The 17905-nt window shown below is 39.9% G+C and overlaps 2 pseudogenes; both read right to left on the bottom strand.

Moving 5' to 3' along the window:
- Positions 1 to 5052: 5052 nt before the first annotated feature.
- Positions 5053 to 9322, bottom strand: LOC148939555 (large subunit ribosomal RNA; annotated as a pseudogene).
- Positions 9323 to 9908: 586 nt separating this feature from the next.
- LOC148939554 (5.8S ribosomal RNA) lies at positions 9909 to 10063 on the bottom strand (annotated as a pseudogene).
- Positions 10064 to 17905: the final 7842 nt, after the last annotated feature.

The following is a 17905-nucleotide window of genomic DNA, read 5'->3' as shown; positions in this document are numbered from 1 at the left end:
CAATTTATAAGCCCAATTTATCCAAAAAAAAAAACCAACGGACCCAATATCCCCCCCTCCCCCAATCTCTGCACCTTTTTCTGACCCTGTGGCTCCCCTGAAAAAAATGTTTCTTATTCTCTTGAATTCTGCTCCTTCTTCCTTCTTCTGCACTTCATCCTCTATTTCATCATGCTCTATTCCAGTTTTTGATGTTACCAAAAGTGAAAGAAGATTTCAATGTAATTCCAGAAGAACGAGGCGGACGATATTTATCTTTTATTGGTGGGCATCTGGGCAACGCTGGCTCATCTGGTGCATCTTGTTGTTTCTGGTTTCTTCTTCTGTTGACTTCTACTCCTTCTTCGTTGTTTCTGGTTTCTTCTTCTGTTGACTTCTACTCCTTCTTCCTTCTTCTGCGCTCCATCCTCTATTTCATTATCCTCTATTCCTGTTTTTGATCTTACTACTTCTGCATTCACATTATCCCTTCCAACGTTTATATTAAACTTTTTTTTGCCAAAAGTGAAAAAAGATTTCAATGTAACTCCAGAAGAACGAGGCGAACGATATTTATCTTTTATTGGTATGCATCTGGGCAACGCTGAATCATCTGGTGCATCCTGTTTCTTCTGGCCCATCTGGTGCTGATTTTGTTGTTTCTCTTTGTTTTGAGCTACTGGCCTTAAACCCTTTTGTCATCTTTATATTCATTTCTTTGTTTTTTGTCATGGCTGGCCAGCCTGGATCTTTTAATTGCCAAGTGTACGGCCAAAATATAGCCGTATCTTTGATATTAAATTCATATTAAAATTTATATTAAAAAATAAAATACTAAAACATTTTGAATTGATAAAAGATTAACTTTGGCAAGCATGGATGTCGAAATCAATATGAGATTGGTTTTGTTGATCAATAAGTATTCCTTTTATTTTGGTTTAGAGGAGAACTTCATCAACAGGTTTTCGGTTTATCAATGGGTACACCTCTAAGTCTAATCCTTGCTTATTTATTTTTTGATTCTATGGAAATGTCCGCTATTCAGTGTTTTCATCTGTCTCCTTGTTTCTGGGATAGGTTAATGGACGAGTGTTATGTTTTTGGGAACATGGATTGGAGTCTTTAGATTCCAAATTCTGGTTAGTAAGTCCCACATATGAGCTTCAGCAAGTACATGGGATCTGAAAGATCCTACTTTGTTGCCCTATTGAAGTTAGATCCTTCCCAGGATTTAGAAAACTACCCAAAATATTAATACCCTTTAAAGCTAGTTTTAGACCATTACTTTGTAAAATTCTTTTAAGTTTGTCATTTAATCCAGGTACATATGGTAAGGCACGAAGAACATCCTTTGCCCGATTTGTCTCTAAGACTTTCTTAGAAATCTCCAGAAGCCTTTTTCTTCTTTTTGAAAAAGTCTGGTCAATTAACCACTCTGAATACATGTTACTTATTATATTTTTCTTAGATTAATTGAAAACAAATTTCCGAAACATAAGTTTTTCAAATAAAAGTAAATGCCATTTTAAAATTAAGCTCAGCAGATACAAATACCTTTTAAAATTCAAACTCAACACGACCAGAAATTACTATTAAAGAATAAATGAAACCCAAAACGAACAGAAATTAAATAAACAATCATAGCAAAAACATACAACAAGTAATAATGTAAATGAATAAATAGATCTTAAAGCGAGTAATTGAATATTAAAACGAACAGAAATTAAATAAACAATCAATGCAAACAAACAAACAATAGATATTAATGTTAACTAATAAGTAAATCTTAAAACGGGTGAAACTTAAATTGAATATGCAAATCAAGCTTGAAACGAACAAAAATCACCACAAACAAGAGTTTGGGTATGACCTCCTTCTCTCACTTTAAAAGTCTAAAACCTACTGCGTATGAGACTGCGTAAAGTCTATAGCAAGAATTAACTTGCTATAACTGAATTATATTTCAACATATTTAATACACATCAATTTATAAACCCAAATTACCCCCCCCCAAAAAAAAAAACCAACGGACCCAATATCCCCCCAATCCCTACACCTTTTCCAAACCCTGTGGCTCCCCTGAAAAAAATGTTTCTTCTTCTGTTTACTTCTGCTCCTTCTTCCTTCTTCTGCACCCCATCCTCTTTTTGATTATCCTCTATTCCAGTTTTGATCTTACTACTTCTGCATTCAAATTATCCCTTCCAACGTTTGTATTAAACTTTTGTTTGCAAAAAGTGAAAAAAAATCAATGTAACTCCAGTAGAACGAGGCAAACGATATTTATCTTTTATTGGTGGGCATCTGGGCAACGATGGCTCATCTGGTGCATCTTGTTGTTTCTGGCCCATCTGGTGCTGATTTTGTTGTTTCTCTTTGTTTTCAGCTACTGGCCTTAAACCCTTTTGTCATCTTTATATTCATTTCTTTGTTTTTTGTCATGGCTGGCCAGCCTGGATCTTTTAATTGCCAAGTATACGGCCAAAAATTAGCCGTATCTTCGAGTTTTTTCTAGCAAAAATAACAAGCAAATCTAATACATCAGCAAGTTGTTTTTTTAAATTGCAAGAAAAAAGCAGTAATTTCTAAATCTTTAAGATTAAACATCCGCTTTGGTATTGGAAATGAAAGGAAATTAAAGGATAATTTAAGTTTTTTAGCTTTAAACCATGTAATTGCCGAACAAAAATAGTAACGTTTCAATTTAGTTTGAGATATTAGTTATCATGAGGATTTATTTTTCAATAATCTTCTGTTGGAACTTTTTCTGAAAATTAAGGACATGACTATCATGACATTTAATTATGATTTTCACCTTTCAAAGGTTCGTTTGGCTGGTAAATTAAATCGGTAAATTTGGCTGGTAAAATCTCCACAAACAAAATTTTGAGTATGACCTCCTTCTCTCACTGTAAAAGTCTAAAACCTACTGCGTATGAAAAGTCTATAGCAAGAGTTAACTTGCTATAACTGAATTAGATTTCAACATATTTAGTACACATCAATTTAGAATTCAAATTAACCAAAAAAAATCCAAACGGACCCAATATCCCCCCCCCCCCCAATCCGTACACCTTTTCCCGACCCTTTGGCTCCCCTGAAAAAAAATGTTTCTTCTTCTATTGACTTCTGCTCCTTCTTTCTTCTTCTACCCTTCATCCTCTATTTCATTATCCCCTATTCCAGTTTTTGATCTTACTACTTCTGCATTCACATTATCCCTTCCAACGTTTATATTAAACGTTGCGTTCTTACTATAAAAACGTAGTTTTTGATCTTACTACTTCTGCATTCACATTATCCCTTCCAACGTTTATATTAAATTTTTGTTTGCCAAAAGTGAAAAAAGATCTCAACGTAACTCCAGAAGAACGAGGTGAACGATATTTATCTTTTATTGGTGGGCATCTGGGCAACGCTTGCTCATCTGGTGCATCTTGTTGTTTCTGGTTTCTTCTTCTGTTGATTTCCGCTCCTTCTTTCTTCTTCTGCACTCCATCCTCTATTTCATTATCCTCTATTCCAGTTTTTGATCTTACTACTTCTGCATTTACATTATCCCTTCCAACGTTTATATTAAACTTTTGTTCGCCAAAAGTGAAAAAATATTTCAATGTAACTCCAGAAGAACGAGGCAAACGATATTTATCCTTTATTGGTGGGCATCTGGGCAACGCTGGCTCATCTGGTGCTTCTTGTTGTTTCTGGCCCATCTGGTGTGGATTTTGTTGTTTCTCTTTGTTTTCAGCTTCTGGCCTTAGACCCTTTTGTCATCTTTATATTCATTTCTTTGTTTTTTGTCATGGCTGGCCAGCCTGGATCTTTTAATTGCCAAGTGTACGGCCAAAATTTAGCCGTATCTTTGATATGAAAGTTTATATTAAAATTTCATATTAAATAATAGAATACTAAAACATTTTGAATTTATAAAAGATTAACTTTGGCAAGCATGGACGTCAAAGTTAATATGAGATTGGTTTTGTTGGTCAACAAGTATTCCTCTTATTTTGGTTTAGAGGAGAACTTCATCAACAGGTTTTCGGTTTATCAATGGGTACACCTCTAAGTCTAATCCTTGCTTATTTATTTTTTGATTCTATGGAAATGTTCGCTATTCAGTGTTTTCATCTGTCTCCTTGTTTCTGGGATAGGTTAATGGACGAGTGTTATGTTTTTGGGAACATGGATTGGAGTCTTTAGATTCCCAATTCTGGTTAGTACGTCCCACATATTAGCTTCTGCAAGTACATGGGATATGAAAGACCCTACTTTGTTGCCCTAATGAAGTTAGATCCTTCCCAGAATTTAGAAAACTACCCAAAGCATTATTACCCTTTAAAGCTAGCTTTAGACCATTGCTCTGTAAAATTCTTTTAAGTTTTTCATTTAGCCCAGATACATATGGTAAGGCACAAAAAACATCCTTCGCCTGAGTTGTCTCTAAAACTTCCTTAGAAATCTCCAGAAGCTTTTTTCTTCTTTTTGAAAAAGTCTGGTCAATTAACCACTCTGACTACATGCTATTTATTATATTTTTCTTAGATTAATTAAAAAAAAACTTTCCAAAAAATAAGTTTTTCTAAGAAAAGTAAATGCCATTTTAAACTTAAGCTCAGCAGATACAAATACCTTTTAAAATTTAAACTCTAAACGACGAGAAATTACTATTGAAGAATAAATGAAACCCAAAACGAACAGATATTAAATAAACAATCATTGCAAAAACTTACAACAAGTAATAATATAGTAATAATTTATTGAAAGTGCGGGTGCCCGAAGGGCACCCTCATAGGTCGCCAAAAGAGACCAAAATTAATGCCTGTGCTTGGCAAACACATAGACAGAGAACGGAATAGGTTTTATTCCCGTTCACTGCCCGTTTCAAGAGATTTCCCGAGTCTTGACACTCTCGCCGAGTTATTCTAATTTCTGCTACCCATACAATGGGTTTAGAATGACCCCCCTTCATTTTTGAGTACCTTGTACTCACCCTTTTATTCTCGATACACGACTCCTTACGACCAACACTTGAAAATCATTCAAGTGAATTTGGGGGACTTGCCCGCTGGCAAGACAAATCTCCCGGTCGTAGGCTTAGTCTCAGCAGATCGCAGCTTAAATTACTGCTCTACCGTTTACAACAGCCCGGCCGGTACCCAAGTTGTCTACAAGTGATTTTGGCATTCGACCTTATGGAATATTTGATTTTTTCGACGGTGAAGCTGTCCTATCACCGTCTCCTGAGGGCAAGCAACCGCTAAACCTTGGCTCCGAAGCACTAGCACCCATTGCTAAAAGCTAAAGGACCAGTTTACGTTTAGCCACAGGTGAGCCCGAACGCATGGTGCCGTTGTGAACTCCAGCACAGATTCTACCTTCAGAGGCTTTCAGGTATAATCACACGGACGTAGGCTCGCACCATTGGCCGTTCGACCAAGTGCAAAACCAAATGCCCGAACCTGCGGTTGCTATCGTACTTCGCAGGATTACTATAGCAACGGCTTTGAACGTCTGTAGGGTAAAACTAATCTGTCTCACGACGGTCTAAACCCAGCTCACGTTCCCTGTTGGTGTGTGAACAATCCTACACTTGGCGAATACTGCTTCGCAATGATAGGAAGAGCCGACATCGAAGGATCAAAAAGCGACGTAGCTATGAACGCTTGGCCGTCTTAAGCCAGTTATCCCTGTGGTAACTTTTCTGACACCTCTTTCTTAAATTTCTTAAAGCCAAAAGGATCGATAGGCCGTGCTTTCGCAGTCCGTACTCGTACTGAAAGTCGGGATCAATTCAGCATTTGCCCTTTTGCTCTACGGGAGGTTTCTGTTCTCCTTCAGCTGGCCTTAGGATATCTGTGTTATCATTTCACAGACGTACCGCCCCAGTCAAACTCCCCATTCGGCACTGTCCTCAGCACGGATCAAGAGCGCCACCCACAGGTGGACTCCCTTGACATCACAAACAAGTCCCCAAAGGGCCTTGCCTCCGCTTCCCTGAGTATGTGAAGCGACCATGAAAGTAGTGGTATTTCATTGCCGATGTTACCATCTCCCACTTGTGCTAAACTTCTCATGTCACTCCACAATGCCGAACTAGAGTCAAGCTCAACAGGGTCTTCTTTTACGCAGAACTACGCTTCGTTGAATTTCTTCACTTTGACATTCAGAGCACTGGGCAGAAATCACATTGTGTCAACACGCGATGGCGCCTTCGCAATTCTTTGTTTTAATTAGATAGTCGTATTCCCCTGGATCCTGTCAGTTCTGAGTTGGTCGTTCATTGGGCGCCAAGGCTCCACACCAAGCCGAAGCAAGGCACTAAGATCACTGCTTAGGCCGTCCACGACCAGCTTGAGAAGGGATAGAGCACCCTTGCAAGCACCCAAGCCCAACTCGGTAGCCAGTCGCATCTTGCTCCAAGCCCGACACCCTCAACCTTCAGAGCCAATCCTTATCCCGATGTTAAAGATTCAATTTGCCGATTTTCGTTACCTACATTCATCTATCACCTAGAGGCTGTTCACCTTGGGGACCTGATGTGGTTATCCGTACGGTCCCTTTCACCCTTGAGATTCCCTTTCGCCCTTGCCACGAGCCTCACGCTTTGTGATCAACACTTCGTGTCTCTTTCGTTCAACGCTCGTCTTGTGCTACCATTTCAGGTTGGGCTTAGGACCGACTGACCCATGTACAACCACTGTTCACATGGAACCCTTCTCCACGTCAGGCCTCAAGGATTTCTCTCGAGTATTTGCTACTACCACCAAGATCTGCGCCACTGGCCGCTCCAGGCAGGCTCACGCCCAAGCCCTTCAACGAAACCAATGCGACCTCCCTACTCACCGGTGCGTCAGCAACGATCACCAAGGATCGATGAGCTCTGCTACCGGCGGTCCGGTATCAGCACAATGCTAAAGTGCCTTCCATTTTAAGGGCTAGTTGCTTTGGCAGGTGAGTTCTTACACACTCCTAAGCGGTATCCTACCTCCATGGCCACCGTCCTGCTATCTGGAGCAACCAACTCCTTTCCGTGGGATCGGGAATATGCATTGGTTATGGCACTTAAAACGGACATTTGGTTCATCCCACAGCGCCAGTTCTGCTTACCAAAAGTGGCACACTGGGCACTCGGATCCACCCTCCGGCCCACCAAAACCCCCACGGTCGGCAAGTCATCTCACCACTGGACAGTGTGAGACGATGCTGAGGCCGTTACGGCCACACAGACTCTCATCAGTCGAGTGCCCTGCTGAGACTCAAGACTCAGTTGCTTGAGTGCCAGCTATCCTGAGGGAAACTTTGGGAGGAGCCAGCTACTAGATGGTTCGATTAGTCTTTCGCCCCTATACCGAGCTCCGATGATCGATTTGCACGTCAGAATCGCTTCGCTCCTCCATCAGGGCTTCCCTTGATTTCGACCTGGCCAGGATTCAATTTGCCGATTTTCGTTACCTACATTCATCTATCACCTAGAGGCTGTTCACCTTGGGGACCTGATGTGGTTATCCGTACGGTCCCTTTCACCCTTGAGATTCCCTTTCGCCCTTGCCACAAGCCTCACGCTTTGCGATCAACACTTCGTGTCTCTTTCGTTCAACGCTCGTCTTGTGCTACCATTTCAGTTTGGGCTTAGGACCGACTGACCCATGTACAACCACTGTTCACATGGAACCCTTCTCCACGACAGGCCTCAAGGATCTCTCTCGAGTATTTGCTACTACCACCAAGATCTGTGCCACTGGCCGCTCCAGGCAGGCTCACGCCCAAGCCCTTCAACGAAACCAATGCGACCTCCCTACTCACCGGTGCGTCAGCAACGATCACCAAGGATCGATGAGCTCTGCTACCGGCGGTCCGGTATCAGCACAATGCTAAAGTGCCTTCCATTTTAAGGGCTAGTTGCTTTGGCAGGTGAGTTCTTACACACTCCTAAGCGGTATCCTACCTCCATGGCCACCGTCCTGCTATCTGGAGCAACCAACTCCTTTCCGTGGGATCGGGAATATGCATTGGTTATGGCACTTAAAACGGACATTTGGTTCATCCCACAGCGCCAGTTCTGCTTACCAACAGTGGCCCAAGGGGCACTCGGATCAAACCGCCGTCCAACCAAACCCCCCCCGGGCGGATAATTATCTCACCCCTTGTGATTTGGATACGCTGTTGAGGACGTTACGGCCAACAAGCAGCTCCTCAGTAACTTACCATGAAGAGACTCACGTCTCCTTTGCTTGAGTGCCAGCTATCCTGAGGGAAACTTTGGGAGGAGCCAGCTACTAGATGGTTCGATTAGTCTTTCGCCCCTATACCGAGCTCCGATGATCGATTTGCACGTCAGAATCGCTTCGCTCCTCCATCAGGGCTTCCCTTGATTTCGACCTGGTCACCATCTTTCGGGTCCCATCATGTGTGCTCTAGGTGCTTCGCATCCGCAACAGGATCACGACGTCCCTGGGATGCGCCCTCTCCAGAGGAGAGGGATCTCCCATCAGCATCGCAAGCAATGTCTTAACTTTCATTCTGCCATCGGTCTTCTCATCGACCTACGACTCACACACAAGTTAGACTCCTTGGTCCGTGTTTCAAGACGGGTCGGATGGAACTCGCCTACTCTCCGCTTACCCAGGAGACCCACAAAGAGGCTCCCAGCAAAAGAAGCCGGGCCGAATCGTTGCCGGGAATCCATTGTCTTGAAGCCGAAGCAACAAAAGCACTGGGTCCTTTGACACCGTTCCAGCCGCGTGCGGATTGCGAATCCACCGGGGAATACACGACGTGAGCAACTTAGATGACCAACATGACCAGAGAACAGCCGAGGCTGCCCTCAGCGATCACATCAGCACTCGCTACCCGCAACGACGATCCCGAAGATGGCTCGAACTTCGAAAGTCCTTCCGTTTTAAACCCCCAGAGGATTTCACGCAATGTTTAACTCTCTCTTCAGAGTTCTTTTCAACTTTCCCTTGCGGTACTTGTCTTCTATTGGTCTCACATTCGTATTTAGCCTTAGATGGGGTTTACCACCTGATTAGTGCTGCATTCTCAAGCAACACGACTCTAGAGAGACCTCGGAATGCCAAGCGTTAATCCCTCCTAAGGGCCTGACACCCTCTCTGGGCAATCGGGCCACTTTCTTGAGGACTTTAGACTGGACAAACGACGGTCTTACGAGGCTCCCAAACACTGCATCGGTCGAAATTGCCTCCCGAAGTATTCAATTGACCCTTAGTGCTGGGCTTATCCCTCTTCGCTCGCCGCAACTTGGGGAATCCTTGTTAGTTTCTTTTCCTCCGCTGACTAATATGCTTAAGTCAAGCGGGTCGTCTTGCCTGAGCTGAGGCCGTGGGGTTTTATATAAAATGACAGGGTCATTTGTTTTTCAAACCCATCATCCAAAGTCACCTGGTCACCACTAAGCCTGTAGTGCCAGCATGCCCCTTGGAGTCAACAGTTCAACATCAAATAAACCAATTTTCTACTATCAAAGTCATAGTAGTCTATTCCTGTGCCGAAGGCTGTCACTCAAAGTGTTTCAATTGAGAAGAATTTGGATTCATCCTCATTATGGCTTCTACTGTGCACAGCCCATAATGATAACACTCCTCTCGTTCCACCAAAAAGGAGCTCAGTGACCAGGACCCAGTTGTGTGACAAGTAAAAGTGTGATCCACAAGAGGCATAACCCTGATAAAAGTAGAATTGATAATATCTCTTGCACTCTATGTACCATTTGGTCCCTAACCCACAGCCAAAACATGCACATTAGACAAGCATAACGATACAAATACCTCTCACCAAATCCTCTCAACATCAACAGTTGAAACAGAACTTGACGAGATCGCTTACATTCTCTATAGGTTGTAATCAACAACAAATAGTATCAAGGAGCCTCGCAGTGATGGTAAACAATACCATAAAATAGCAACAACCGTCTCTCAGCTAGACGTAGTCCAAGCTCAAAGTCTGGACATGCAATTTGCGTTCAAAATATAGACGTTCCATGTGTCCTGCAGTTTGCATGGAATCACGCGTCTAGCTGCGCTCGCCTTCGTAATGTGAGCCAAGTGATCCATCCTCCAGGGTCATTCTAATGAATGTTTCAAATTCTCCCTCAAACAAGGCCAATTTAGTTACACCCTTGCACACCTCAAGCCAAGCTATATTGGGGCAAGCTCACCTTCACTCCCTTTAGTCTTGCGGAGTGGTATCCATGATCCCGGAATCATAGAGCCACTCTAGTCCCCACATGACTATTTTTCACAACGAATTCACTCGTAGAAAATATACATCGAAAGTTCAAGAGCATGTTGGCTTATTGCTTGCAAAATTGATGCTACATTAGTGCAATCGCAGTGCAAGACTTTGGCTCACCTGAGGCCTCACGCGCCTCTCTTTTGACCAAGCCAATCCCTTCGTCGTGCACCACTTGTGCCCTCAGTAAGGGTAAAGAATGCTTCCCGGGCCCCACCAAAACGTTGCTGGGGCAGCAACTACCATAGTGTTACTAATCTGATGTCTACTATTTCAGATGGCAGGAACTTGGACCACATACACAACTCAAGGTTTATCACAAACTTTGCATGCTCGTTTCCTCAGAGAGCCCCCACTGCAGAGCAAGATACAATCTCTTGTTGCTGCCAAAAGCAAACCCTCCATCATTCTAATGGATACAGACACCAAGACCTCGAGACAATACCCAGTCAGCATCTCTTAGCCCTCCCACAAATATGCTGCTGGGGCAACAACAATCACCTCGGTGTTGGTTCATCCCAATATGACGTCATACTGATTCCATTGAGACTAACTACCTTAACAGACTTTGCATGCTCTACTCTTCTGAGAGCCCCCACTACAGAGTCAGCTCAGGTAGTCCTCACAGTCAATGGTCTCACCATTTCTCCATTAGTAGTGAACCAAACTTTGAGGCTATCATCCCAACAATACCTGCCTCAAAACCCCCCTTCCTCAAGACTCCGTTGAGCACTCCTTTGTTCAATGAATGGCCCCTATGAATGATGCTGCACAAGGGTACTCCTCACACGCGGAAAGCCTACTTGTGCACCTCAAACACCAAACACGGGAACGTGTATCAATAACAACTGTACCGTAAGTAATATGTGATATATTTAAAATATAAAAATAAAATTGTTTCCTTCTAAAAGTATTTCCGATATAAATTAAACTCCCCCTAATTGAATTTGAATCACGTTTCAAACTTGAGTCTAAATTCTTAATCAACAAAAGAAAAACCGCATTTTATTCTTAGCCAAACATCCCTTAAAAGTACAAAAAAAGACGATTATATTCGCAAAAGAGCTGATGAATTCCAGAGTACTTTGTGGTGCTTCGCAGCATTTCACACGTTTTGTTTTACAGACCGACAGATGTGAAATGCGAAAAAAGCTGCCGGTTAATTGACGGTATAAATCAAAGGAGATGGTTTTGAATTTCACGAAAATACTTGACAAAAAATCACGAGACAATGTTTTATACAAAGTTTCATAGGAAGTTTCAAGTTATCATAGGAATATGAATATTTAATGATCAAAATATTGAAAATAAATTATTGGACGGTTAGTTAGCCAATGATTTTAGTTTGTCAACATAATGATAAAGTAGCGGCCCCTCCACAGGAGTTTGGCCAATCGTGAAATAGCTCTTAGGGCACAGAATCAGAACTCGTGTTATATAGTGATGAAAAGTGTTTTTCGCGTCATTATGTCACTACTATTCTATGAGCTATTATGATGTTATCATCCCGACTGTCAGCACGATTGAATTGAAGTTTTGCTTATATACGTACATTGCTGTATACTCAAATGTAAGTCTTAATAAACCTATTACTTTTATATTTGTGTTTGTTTTTATTATATGCCTCTATCTCACTGCAAAGTAGATAACTAGTTCAATTGTCTCCATTGTTACGCTCCCAAGGAATCTGATAACCCTACGAAGTATGATTACGCTCCTAAACTGATGGCTCCCCAACCCAAATTAATTCCTCATTGAACAATCACAATCACCCCACAAAACAATTCAAACCTGGTACTTTAATCTATTTTTATTTTCTCCCATAGGGAGGGGCGCGATCATTTTTCTACCCCTCTTTATAATTGAATTCATTTCCCCTCATTACAAGTGGCCCGGTCCTCAATGGCACAAGGCAATCTTCAGCGGCACAGGATAAATCTAAGCGGCACAAGTCTTTGTCACAAGCCTAGAAAAATTAACGGCACAAGTGGTGCGGTCTTTTCCACCCCCCCTTAACAGCTGGCGTGGTCGTAAAACTTGGAGGAAAACATGCGAACTAGTTATGCTACAAATTTCTTAATTAAAATTAAATCAGTGGATAGATACAGACTTGTAAGAAAAAGTGTTTAGGCCTAAAACCACTAAGCTATAATAGGGAAACCCGGTTAGAATATCTCATAGGAGATAGTAGATCCCCCCTGAATAGGTTAACTAATTTCGTAATTTTGTAAAGTTGGTTTAATTATTTAAAAAAAACGCAACGATGTCAGAAGAATTAAGTGAACTATTAATGGCGCAAAAGTTGGTCGCGAAAAATGTAGAAATAACAAAATCTATTTCGCAATATGATGGACAATCAGACGTCGACGAATTTAATATCCAATTGGCCTAATTTGTAGAGATGACTAAAACATAACTAAAAACATTAATAAGTATGCTTCTCCAAAGATTGAGATGCCAAGCCCTAACATTCTTAAATAAATTAAAAATATTATAGGGGACAATAACAACCTCCCAATAAACACGGTAGACAAATTACTAACAGTGTTTAGAGACAGATTTATTGAGACTAGTTCAACACATAAATTAAAACACGGAACGGCATGCTTTGACCAAAGACAGAATGTGAGAGAATATTTATATAATATAAGAATTTCATTAGAAGCAAAATTTGGAAAAGGTTCAGGAGAATTGTATGACAAAATCATACCACATGCATTTATGCAAGGGCTTCCCCCAAAATTATATAGAATCGTAATATCCAAAAATATTCAAACGTTAGATCTTGCAGTTCATGAGGTGGGACGAATGATCGAAATTGACACGATTATGGCAAATCACAGTAAAACAAAAATAAATAGCATGGGCGAATCGACCACAAGGCTAGCCTCCCTTGAAGGTCAGGCTTCTCCCAATTTCTTTTCAAGGGATAATGCCCCAGTACCACAAAGAAATAGAACACAAGAACCCACTAGGCAAAAAATAGTACGTTTTCAGCCCGTTAAACCAATCAATTATGGAAACAATCCTACAGTAATAAGATGTTATACTTGTAATCATATTGGGCATATCGCGAGAGAATGCCGTTCTAGGATCAGAGCCATAACGGCACCAGGGAATGCCGTCGGGAATACACCAAATTATGGCAACCATTTGTTCGGGAGAACAAATTTTGGTGCCATTCGTGCAGAAGAATATAGGCGTAATGGTAGCCTATATTCAAATTTAAATGCCAGAGGTGCACAAGGTTATAGGCAGGGAAGATTACGCCTACCAGTACCTCACAATGCGTACCAACAGAATTTGTATAACCCTCCCCCCCCCCCCCCAACAGACAAAATAATTATCGAGTCCAAAACTCAAATACTTGAAAAAACCAATATAGCGCCAGAATGATAAATCCTACGAGATTTAATAGAAATACCGAAACTTACCGACGGAAAATGCTAATTTTTCGAAAGTGCCAGGAGCCACGGTATACGATACAAGGTATACTTCCCCAAGAAATCCAAATCATCGAAATGATACAAGGCAGAATCGACAAACAAATGTCAATCAGTTAGCTAGAGATTCCATGGGCATATCTGAATATCTGTTGCAGGCGCCAACATATGAAATAAACAAATAAACCCGCAGGGAAACGTGTCAGGCCCCTCAGAAGAATAAAATGGACCCAACAGGGGGCTAAAATTTTTTATAGATCCAACCCAATAATATTACCATTTTTTAGTAATAGGAATAATACGTTACCTATATTTAATGATTTCTGTGTGGCAAATGTTTACTTTATGGCACTAGTTGACTCTGGTGTGACAGTTAATATAATAAACTCACGCGTATTTAATAAGTTACCTCTGCATATTAGGCGACGGAAAATTTTTAATAATCCCAATTTAGCTAGCGCAATAGGACATAAATTGGATGCAAAAGGTTCAATTCGGCTAGATGTGTAATGGGATAATATAATTTTTCCGACAAACTTTATGATATGCAACAATTTTCCGTATGAAGCCATTATCAGAGCAAATTGTTTAAGGTCGAATAAGGTATTATTAGACGTAGCAAACGAAAGGCTTGTATACCCGGCAAATAACCCTTCCCCTACTCTAAGAGATTGTAACAGAGGATGTGAAAGAGGGTGTAACAGTAAATAGAATTTTTGGCGGTATAATTTCACAATTTTTTGAACCTGATTTCTTGCTACAAAGAGGACACGGCATAACCAGAAATCTGCTTCCTTATTTTGGGAGACATCGGAGAAGGGAAGTAAATTTAAATAATAAATGGATCGAATCTGCAAAAATGAAAATAGGAGATATGCGACATTATAGGTCGGATGAAATCAAGGAAATAGTGAAATTATGGAAAAAAGTAGTAAAACCCAACGCGGTTCATACGCAACCAACGTTATTGGCGGAAGGCACGAAGCAATATAATGCCAGCCTAAACTTAATAGACAATGAAAGGGAAGAAAAATATTATGGGTTCGCAATACAGAAAACAAAAGTCCCTCCCAAAGCGATGCTAAGAGTTCAAATATCACAAATGATTGAACCAGTGAGCGACAAATCCGAAATATGGTTTGCGATCCCGTCGGATGGAATTCCCGAAAATCTGTTATGTGAAGAACAGATTATATCTTACGAAAAAAGAGAAGGTTTTATTTGGGTGACTAATAATCATGAAAATGATACAATTACGATAAAAAAGGTATTATGTCTAGTTCAAATCCAAGTTATCTCAGAGAATGATTTAGATAGGTGGAAAAATTACAAAAGAAACCTAGTTAACACCATTAATACATCAAATGACAAATACCTTCTAACTAAAGCGCAATTCTTAAACAAATTTAATATGGATCATGTTACTGACTTGGAACTCAAGAAAAAATTATGCGAATAATTGTGGAATTTTAAAGATATGTTTTCTGCATCTGAAGATGACATTGGACTGATACCGTTTTATGAGCATTCAATTCTAACGACCGGTAATCCTGTCGTGAAACAGCCGTATCTAATACCGTATAAGCATAAGAAGTGGTTGAAAAATAAAATTCACGAATTAGAAAAAAGATAACAATATACGCCCCAGTATAAGTCCGTATTCAGCACCCGTGATCTAAGTCCGAAAAAAGAATGGTGACCAGAGACTTTTAGTAGATTATAGAGCCCTTAACAAGCAAGAAATCAGTGATAAATTTCCTTTGCCAAGAATAGACGAAATTCTTGACTCTATCTCAAGCAAAAACAAAATTTTTACTTCTTTAGATCTTACCCAAGGATATCCCCAGGTAAAAATTCCAGAGAAAGATGCCTATAAAACTGTGTTTTTTACAACCGAATGTGGTTTATATGAGTACTTAAGAGTAACCTTTGGACTTAAGACAAGTTCAAGCGTGCTATGCAAACCCTTATTACACCTATTAAGAAGATTAAAGAATATAATTCATTTTGTTGATGATGTCATATGTGTAGGAGAAAATGCTGAACAACATTTAGCAACACTAACTAAAGTGTTCGAGAAATTCAGAGAAGGTAATCTAAAATTCCGGCCGGAAAAAGTAAACTTATTTCAATCCAAAATTAAATTTTTAGGAGTAGTGGTGACACAACGAGAGATATCCAAGGCCCAGACAAAATAAAATGTGTTGAAAATCTTAAACCCCATCGAACTATGAAGGAATCAAGAGGAATTTTAGGCCTCACTAGTTACTTTAGAAAATTCGTACGCAACTATGCCCAAATTGCGAAACCCCTAACCAAATTAACTAAAGGAAGTAAACAAAACAATAGTTCACAGAAGATTACTTGGTTTCAGGAAGCTGAAACTTCCCTAGACCGTCTCAAAAAGGCACTCACTTCGGAACCATTATTATCGTTGCCTGATTTCGAATACGGACAATTTGTGGTTACAACTGATGCCAGTTCGAAGGGCATTGGTGCTATCCTATCCCAAATAGCCCCGGTAGAAAACCCTAATCCTCTAGAGGGATCGCCTAGTCAGAAAAAATAGAAAGAGTTATATGCTATTCGAGCAGAACTTTATCAAAAGGCGAAAGTAGTTATTCCGCCACAAACCTAGAATTATTATCTATAATCTACCATTTGGATAAATTTAGACATTATTTAATTGGTCGAAAATTTAAACTGCGTTCAGATCACAAAAGCCTGCAATACTTGGCCACTTTTAAAAACCCCACAGGAATTCTAGCTAGATGGACTATGAAAATCCAAGACCTAGATTACGAGTTTGAATATTTAAAAGGTAAACAAATTGAAGCTTGTGACTTCTTGAGTGGATTCCCCGAAAATATTTCCGACAAGATACTTTCTGAAGCCGAGAAGCCAAAAACTCCGTCGGAACCCAAGCACGAAGAAATTAATGCTATCAATACTAAGAGTAAACGCGAGTATAAGAAAAACAAAGTTAAAGATAGAGTAAAAGAAAATAAGAATAACTATTGTACCTTATCCTTGGAAAATATAAAAAGAAATCAAAATAATGATGAAATGTGTCTAGCACTTATTAATTATTTCGTGAACGATGATGTATTACCAGATAAATACAAAACTCTTAGAATAGAAATAGATAATTTTTATTATGATCTTGACGAAGAAATCTTATGCAGAATTGTGACAGCCGAGGCAAATAGAAACCAAACCTCAATAATACCTGTATTACCCCAAAACTTAATAATACCTTCATTCGAATATTTCTATTCAGATATAGGTGGACATTTAGGGATAACTAAAACCATCCATAAATTAAAACAATATTTTTATGTGCCGTCGGCATTAACAAAACTTAAAGACTTTGTAAATACATGCGAAGCATGTAAGTTAAGAAAAAATGTAACTTAATAACTTAAGGAAACAGGTGGAGGCCTACCTGTTTCCAACAGGGGCCACACTTGTATTATTTCAGTTATAGATCACTTTTCCGAATTTACATTTGCTAAAGCATTAAAAAATCAAGGCGAGTACGCTACGAGTAAGGCGTTAGCAAAATTATTTTTAAAATTTGGCATTCCTAACCTGGTCATACGATAACGGAAGTAATTTTGTTTCTAATGTAACAAAAGATTTAATGAGTTTTTTTAATATAGAGAAGCTGGTGACATCTCCTTATCACCCACAAGCTAATGGTAAAATCGAAATAGACATAAAATATTTTCGAATGTCTTAAGTATTTATACAAAAGACAACAGGAACGACTGGGATAAATTTTTACCTTATTTGACCAATATAATAAATACTGCTTATTCAGAAACTACCAAAGAAACCTTTTTGTTTATTATTTGGTCGCGACTTCCGAATACCGTATGATGATATTGTTGAGTCCCGACAATATTACAATAATACGGAGGACTACAAACAAGAATTCATAAATAGGATGAGAACTTACAAGATAGTTAGGCAAGAGTTCAAGAAATGTAAAATAAGCCAAGAGCTAAGAAACCTACCCAAAGTTAAGGGATAAATAGATTTTAAGATAGGAGATTGCGTCTACCTAAAAAATGAGGCAAAGGCAGAAGGCAAAAAACTTTTCAATAAATATTCTGGACCGTATAGAATAATTAAAAAGTACGATCACGATTTTACTTTTAAAATCGTGAACCCCGATAATGGAAGAACTTATAAGGCACATGTCAGCCAAATAAAGAGCCAAATTCCCG

The sequence above is a fragment of the Artemia sp. Qi Xiang Cuo genome, chromosome 21 (assembly GCF_049724085.1).
Source record: "Artemia sp. Qi Xiang Cuo chromosome 21, ASM4972408v1, whole genome shotgun sequence".
NCBI classification, from domain to species: Eukaryota; Metazoa; Arthropoda; class Branchiopoda; order Anostraca; family Artemiidae; genus Artemia; species Artemia sp. Qi Xiang Cuo.
Note: the sequence above shows the minus strand (reverse complement) of the source record. Positions and strands in the feature narration are given on the sequence as shown.